The sequence below is a fragment of the Lithobates pipiens genome, unplaced genomic scaffold (assembly GCF_037356315.1).
Source record: "Lithobates pipiens isolate NorthernLeopardFrog02 unplaced genomic scaffold, aLitPip1_a1.2 Scaffold_18, whole genome shotgun sequence".
Classification (NCBI taxonomy): domain Eukaryota; kingdom Metazoa; phylum Chordata; class Amphibia; order Anura; family Ranidae; genus Lithobates; species Lithobates pipiens.
The window spans coordinates 482,922,962-482,930,086 of NW_027507758.1; the positions used below are offsets into that span (position 1 = coordinate 482,922,962).

The following is a 7,125-nucleotide window of genomic DNA, read 5'->3' on the forward strand; positions in this document are numbered from 1 at the left end:
TAAAGACTAAATCTTTTTTGACACTTGATGCTTACAAATAAAAATGCTGTATTTTCTGCTAGAAATTCACTTAGAACCCCCAAAACTTATATATATATATTTTTTTTAGCAGAGATCCTAGGGAATAAAATAGCAGTTGTTGCAATATTTTATGTCACATGATATTTGCGCAGCAGTCTTTCAAACTCAATTTTTTTGGGAAAAAATACACAGATTTAAAAAAAAAAAAAACAGTAAAGTTAGCCCATTTTTTTTCATCCAAAAGTTTTGATTACCTGTTTTTGTGTAAATATATAAAAAAAATATATATATTTCATTCCAAATTATACATACAAGTGAACTGTTTGGATGTTTGTTTTGTTTAATAAATGTAATAAATTTTCTGTATCACTTAAGGCTGCTTTCACACTGGAGCGAGCAGGCGTTGACGGTAAAACGCTGCCAGTTTTAGCGGCGCTTTACCGTCATTTTAGCGGGGCACTTGTAATCCAGCTAGCGGCCCAGGAAGCGGTTAAATGTGCCCGTGAAGCGCCACTGCCAAATTGCATTGCAGGTGCTTCGGCAGCGGTGCCCATTCATTTCAATGGGCAGGAGTGGTGGAGGAGCGGTATACACCACTCGAAAGATGCTGCTTGCAGGACTTTAACGTCCTGCCAGCGCATCGCCTCAGTGTGAAAGCACTCGGGGCTTCCACACAGACTGCAGGGGAGCCGTTTTGCAGGCACTTTACAGGCGCTATTTTAAAGCGCCTGAAAAACGCCCCAGTGGGAAAGGTGTCTAACTGTTAGATTTTATGAGATGAAGGGGGAAAAAATAAATAAATAATCGGCCTAACATATCGGCCCAAAAAAATCGGCATCATATATCGGCCATCGGCCGTGGCGATTTCTAAATATCGGCATCGGCCAAAGAAAAACCCATATCGGTCGACCTCTAATACACTGCACATGTGTGAAACTCCACCCGCGTCCAGGGCCGCTGATAAGCCAGTACAATTGGCCCTGTTGTACCGGGCCAAGCCAGCAGGGGGGGCCCGGGCAATCTGAGCAGAGAATGATAGAAAAAAATATATATATATTTCTCCAGCCAGCACGAGATGAGTCTGACCACCGGAGAGGTGAGGAGCGGCAGGCGCCACTCAGAGGCTGGAGAGGAGGAGGAGAACACTTTCCAGACAGTGAGTAAACGCAAGGCAGGGGTTGACTTCAGTTTAACAGCACCGACGGCAGGTAGCCTGCATGTGTGACTTGCTCAAATTCCACTCACATCTCTGCTCATGTCCCTTGTGTCAGTGAGGAGAACAGCACCATGGAAGCCTCTCCTACACTGCTATCTACATATTTTTGCCTCCCAGCAGGATGTCAAACCAATTGGTCTGCTGCTCTGTCATTCAGAGCTGCACCGCCTCCTCCTGACCTCCAGTCTGTGCAGGAAATACAATGTGCAGCCTGGAGATTTAAATGTCTGCTGAAGCAAGAGTGGTAAGAGCCAGTGGCCTCACTTGTTATAGCTGTACACTCAACCCTGTTTACCATCAATGGTGTACTGTGATGGAACATGTGGGCAGAGGGGTGCACTGAGGGAACACCTGTGTAGCGATGACACATATGTACATGAGGGGAAAGCAATGGAACATGTGTACAGTGACAGAACATGTGTGCAGAGGTGTACAATGATAGAACATGTGTGAAGAGGTGTACAGTGATAGAACATGTGTGAAGAGGTGTACAGTGATAGAACATGTGTGAAGAGGTGTACAGTGATAGAACATGTATGATAAGGTATACAGTGATAGAACATGTATGAAGAGGTGTACAGTGATAGAACATGTATGAAGAGGTGTACAGTGATAGAACATATGTGAAGAGGTGTACAGTGACAGAAGATGTGTGCAGAAGTGTACAGTGATAGAACATGTGTGAAGAGGTGTACAGTGACAGAACATGTGTGAAGAGGTGTACAGTGATAGAACATGTGTGAAGAGGTGTATAGTGACAGAACATGTGTGAAGAGGTGTACAGTGACAAAACATGTGTGAAGAGGTGTACAGTGACAGAACATGTGTGAAGAGGTGTACCGTGACAGAACATGTGTGAAGAGGTGTACAGTGACAGAACATGTGTGAAGAGGTGTACAGTGACAGAACATGTGTGCAGAGGTGTACAGTGACAAAACATGTGTGAAGAGGTGTACAGTGACAGAACATGTATGAAGAGGTGTACAGTGACAGAACATGTATGAAGAGGTGTACAGTGACAGAACATGTGTGAAGAGGTGTACAGTGACAGAACATGTGTGAAGAGGTGTACAGTGACAGAACATGTGTGAAGAGGTGTACAGTGATAGAACATGTGTGAAGAGATGTACAGTGATAGAACATGTGTGAAGAGGTGTACAGTGATAGAACATGTGTGAAGAGGTGTACTGTACTTCATATAATGGGGGGCCCCCTGTGTGTCCTGCGAACAGTGTACTCATAATGGGCGACCCCCTGTCATGTCATGTGGATGGGGGAGATTTAACTCCTTATATTGAGACCCCTGTGTGTCCTAACTCACTGGGAAGCAGCCAAGGTTGGGGCTGAAGGAGGGACCAGGGGCAGGAGCAGGGGTGGGGCTGAAGGAGGGACCAGGGGTGGGGCTGAAGGAGGGACCAGTGATGGGGCTAAAGGGGGCCCCGTCAGGTGGGCTGTAGGGGGCCCAATGATTTCTATCAGCGGCCCTGCCCGCGTCACCCACCCCTGATGTTCTTTTTCACGAATATTCCCCGCCCCTTCTCTTTTCGGTGCGCAGTAGAAGTAGTAGGAGAAAAATGGCAGAGACACACTGTCTAATTAGCGAGGAGGAAAGCCTGGAGCCACAAACATCTGGATCCAGAAGGAGGAGATTGAAGGCCACCAACATGGGCCTTTGAGGAAATGGTCGAGATGGTAGGGATTTTAAGGAAACATGGTCCATACACCCATCCCAGTCGAAGAAAGGATGACATCATGACAACTGTTGTCAACACCCTGGAGCAGAAGTTTGAGGTACGCCGATCACAAGAGCAGTTAAGGAAGCGATTGTCCGACAATAAACTCAGGGAACCGGATCAGTATCGCAAAATAAAGAAGGAGCTTCAAAAAAGTACTTGTCGTGTGTTCCTATTATGATGATTAACTTGCATGCTGCTCCATGTGCTTTTCTTTACTGTTGTACAGTTTGAAATGGCTACTTTCATGTTTGTGGGCACAGTAATTGTTCATAGAAAACATTGTTCGTAGAAAACATTGATCGTAGGAAACATTGTTCGTTTGCCAATAAATACAATGTATTTAGCTGGTACAGGGTTATACCTACATATTAGTCATGCTGATTTGTCCTATTAAAAGAAGTTTAGGACATTGTTATGTAGATGTCTTTGAAACTAGAGTGAATTGCAGACTTGATTCAGTGCAATGTAAGGAGAAGACACTCAGCAGCTGTTTACACATCTGGACTCAGGAGCACTAGTATGGGACACCAGAGAACATTTTTTAGGGTAGCCCACACAGGTGCTCCAGTGGATACTTGTGGTGTCTCCATCTGCGAAACTTGGCCACAAAAGGTAAGTATTGCAGCTTGGTAAAAAGGAAATCTTAATCATGTCTTCAACTTGGATCTCTTCCCAAACAGACATTTGTACACCACTTCAAAGTAATGTTTCATATTCCTATTTCTGGACTCAAATATCTGTGTGCTAAGTATAACTTTGGTTTCAAAAAAGAGATTGATTGCTAGGCCCTAGGGTGGCAATCGAAAACACCCAAGATGAAAAAAGTGCCACATACTAATAGTAATTTGGATAACGGAGAAATAAATGGACTTTAAAGGCACATATAAAAAATGATAACAAATTTTAATAGTTCACAATATATACAAATGCACATTGAATAATACAAATTAATTAGACAAATACAGAAAAAGGTACCGTATTTATCGGGGTATAACACGCACCCCAAGTTTAGGAGGGCATTTTAAGGAAAAAAGTTTTAGGAGGGAAGTTTAAGGAAAAAAGAACTTACATTTAAATGCCAGTCAATGCAGCCTTATCAGTGTGCATCTGCAGCCTTGTCTATCATTGCAGAATGATCAGTGTCATTTGCAGCTTGCCCAGCGCTGTTTGCAGCTTTGCAATGTCATTTGCAGCTTGGCCAGCGCCGTTTGCAGCATTGCCCATGTTTAAATTTCCCGCTGCCATAGCCCTGCGGCTATCGCCTGGGGTAGGAGCACTGGAGGTGGGGGGTATTAAGGAGTGTATAGCGCTCTATGCAGATGACATGCTCCTTTTCTTGAAGGATGCAGGGCCATCTTTGGAGGCGGTGTTTGGGGTGCTCGACAAATTTGCTGAGTTCTCCGGGCTCAGGGTTAATTGGGAGAAATCAAACGTGATGGCTATTGACGGGGAGGCGCGAGAGGTGGCGACCGCTAGGGTCCCCATCGCCTGGGTGCAAGAAATTACATATTTGGGAGTGAGAGTTTCACCACGAGTGGGCGACTTTATGTCTCTGAATCTTCTCCCCCTGCTGGCCAGGGTTAAGGTGCAGCTGGAAGCTTGGAAGCATCTGCCGCTGTCCCTTATTGGTAGGGTTAACCTGCTCAAAATGAAGGTTCTGCCTGTATTCCTTTATCTTTTACGTAATTCTCCTATTTGGATTCCCTGCTCATTTTTTCGGAGGGTTAATAGTCTTTTTGGATCCTTTTTATGGGCTGCTACGCACCCCCGTATAGGTCTCAGGGTTTTGCAGGAGCCGTGGGGTCAAGGTGGCTTGGCATTGCCGGATCTTTTTAAATATTATCTGGCTGGGCAAATGGTAGTCGCCAGACGGTGGCTGACACGGGAGGACGGGGATTCGGCAAATGTACTGGAGGCGGCTTTTTTGGGCTCATATGAGAGCCTGTCCTATTTGGTGTATAGAGGTCCAGGGGCTTCACGAGCGCTGACGGCCTCTATGCGGTCAACGATCCGGGCCTGGGGAAAAGCGCAGACCTTAAAGCGGAGGTCCACCCTAAAATACACTCCCATGGCTATGTGTTCCCCCCTTCCCTAAACGCTCGGTAACCCCCTTACCTTCCAGCTGACTTCTTTAGTTTTTTTGCTTTTGAAATTTCCCTCCACAGTGAAATCCGGAACAGGGGAGGAGCCGATGCGGAACGGGGGCGTGGCTTAATCGTCAGGTCACTCGTTCCGGTCTGCCGCATGGGCTCCTGGGACCTTTTTTTTTTTTCTCCGGAGTCTGTGGTGTGCATAGACTCGAGATCTCGCGTGAGGCAGAGAAGGGAAGTGACGTCATCACGACACCCACGTTCAGAGGGCGGTTCACAAACCGCCATTTGAATCGTGGGCAAAAGGTAATACTGACCAGTACACCTGCTCAGTATTACCTGTGCACACCTGAGCGCAACACGAGGACCACGAGGACCACGCGGAGGACGAGCAGGACGAGGACCACGCGGAGGACGAGGACCCAGCTTTCCTAACATAGAAAACAACACTTGATCTGCTATTTCAAGGTAAGTTTAACTATTTATATTTTCATACTATACAATCATGTTAAATGTATAACATTTCCTATATCTTCCATTTTTTTTTTTTTTTTTTGCCCGTTTTTTTTATTTATTTATTTATTTTGTGAATTGGTGTATCTATTTTTTTTATGGTCTGTATCCATTTTTAATAAAAGATATAAAGATTGTTAAATAATTTTCATAATAAAAGGTAGTATATGTTTTTTTTATATTAGTTTTCATTAGTCTTTTTTATTTTATTTTTTTAAATTTTTTCTTATATTTTCTCAGTTTTGGCTGTGTATTTTTTTAAATGTGTGTGGGGGCTTTCTTTTTATTTTTTATTTTTATTCTTTTTTAAAATTTTTTTTTTCTTGGGGAAGGGTTTTTTTGTTTTTTTTTTTTTGAACAATCATCTTTATTGACTTTTTAATTTTATTAATTTTAGATTATTTTGTTACAGTTATATTGAAGCCGTTTACGTAAATCTTTTCCGAAGCCTTATTGTACTGCTGAGCTGCAGGTAATTTATTTTTTTGGTACTATTGTTTATTATTTCTAAAAGATTTTTTTCGAATTATTTTTTTTATTTTTATTTTTTTACAGACCGACAGAAGATCTTATTCAAACTCTCTGCCTCTGACCGTAAAAACCAGATTTGCAGGTAATTTTTTTTTTTTATTTTTTTCCAGGCTGATTGTGTATCTTTTTTTTTTTTCTTTGTGCACACACACACACACACACTATGAACATGTTTTCCTTTAACAATAATTTTCTTTTACATTTTAATTTATCTTATTTATTTTTTTTTTTTTCTCATATAGATTACAAAGACAAGTGGCTTTGATTTATCAAAACCATGCCTAAACTTAGAATTTACGAAGAAGATTTCAAAATTTACGTTATGTTTGTATTTTTGGTATGTTGTCTCTCTCTCTCTCTCTCTCTCTCTCTCTCTCTCTCTCTCTCTCTCTCTCTCTCTCTCTCTCTCTCTCTCTCTCTCTTCTCTCTCTCTCTCTCCTTATATTTACTCAGTTTTGGCTGTGTATGTTTTTTAAATGTGTGTGGGGGCTTTTTTTTTCCTTTGTTTAAATTTTTTCTTTGGTTTACATTTTTTTTTTTTTTTTTTTTGGGGGGGAAGGGGGGTTTAATTTTTTTTTTTTTATAACAATCGTCTTTATTGACTTTTTAAATATTAATTTTAGATTATTTTGTTACAGTTATATTGAAGCCATTTACGTAAATCTTTTCCGAAGCCTTATTGTACTGCTGAGCTGCAGGCAATTTATTTTTCTTGTACTATTGTTTATTTTTTCTAAAAGATTTTTTCTAATTTTTTTTTTTTTTATGTTCATTTTTTTTACAGACCGACAGAAGATCTTATTCAAACTCTCTGCCTCAGACCCTTACTAAAAAACAGATTTTGCAGGTAATTTTTTTTTTTTTTTTTTTAAGGATGATTGTGTATCTTTATTTTTGTCTTTGTGTACTGACACACACACACACACACACACACACACACACACACACACACTATGAACATGTTTTCCTTTAACAATAATTTTCTTTTACATTTTAATTTATCTTTTTTTTTTATTTT

At 41.5% G+C, this 7,125-nt stretch overlaps 1 long non-coding RNA gene across 1 annotated transcript; it reads left to right on the forward strand.

Annotated features, from left to right (window-relative positions):
• Positions 1-5,925: 5,925 nt before the first annotated feature.
• On the forward strand, positions 5,926-6,464 carry LOC143990221 (uncharacterized). The gene is made up of 3 exons (XR_013277227.1): positions 5,926-6,048; positions 6,132-6,189; positions 6,350-6,464. It is a non-coding gene; the product is annotated as an uncharacterized LOC143990221 (long non-coding RNA).
• Positions 6,465-7,125: the final 661 nt, after the last annotated feature.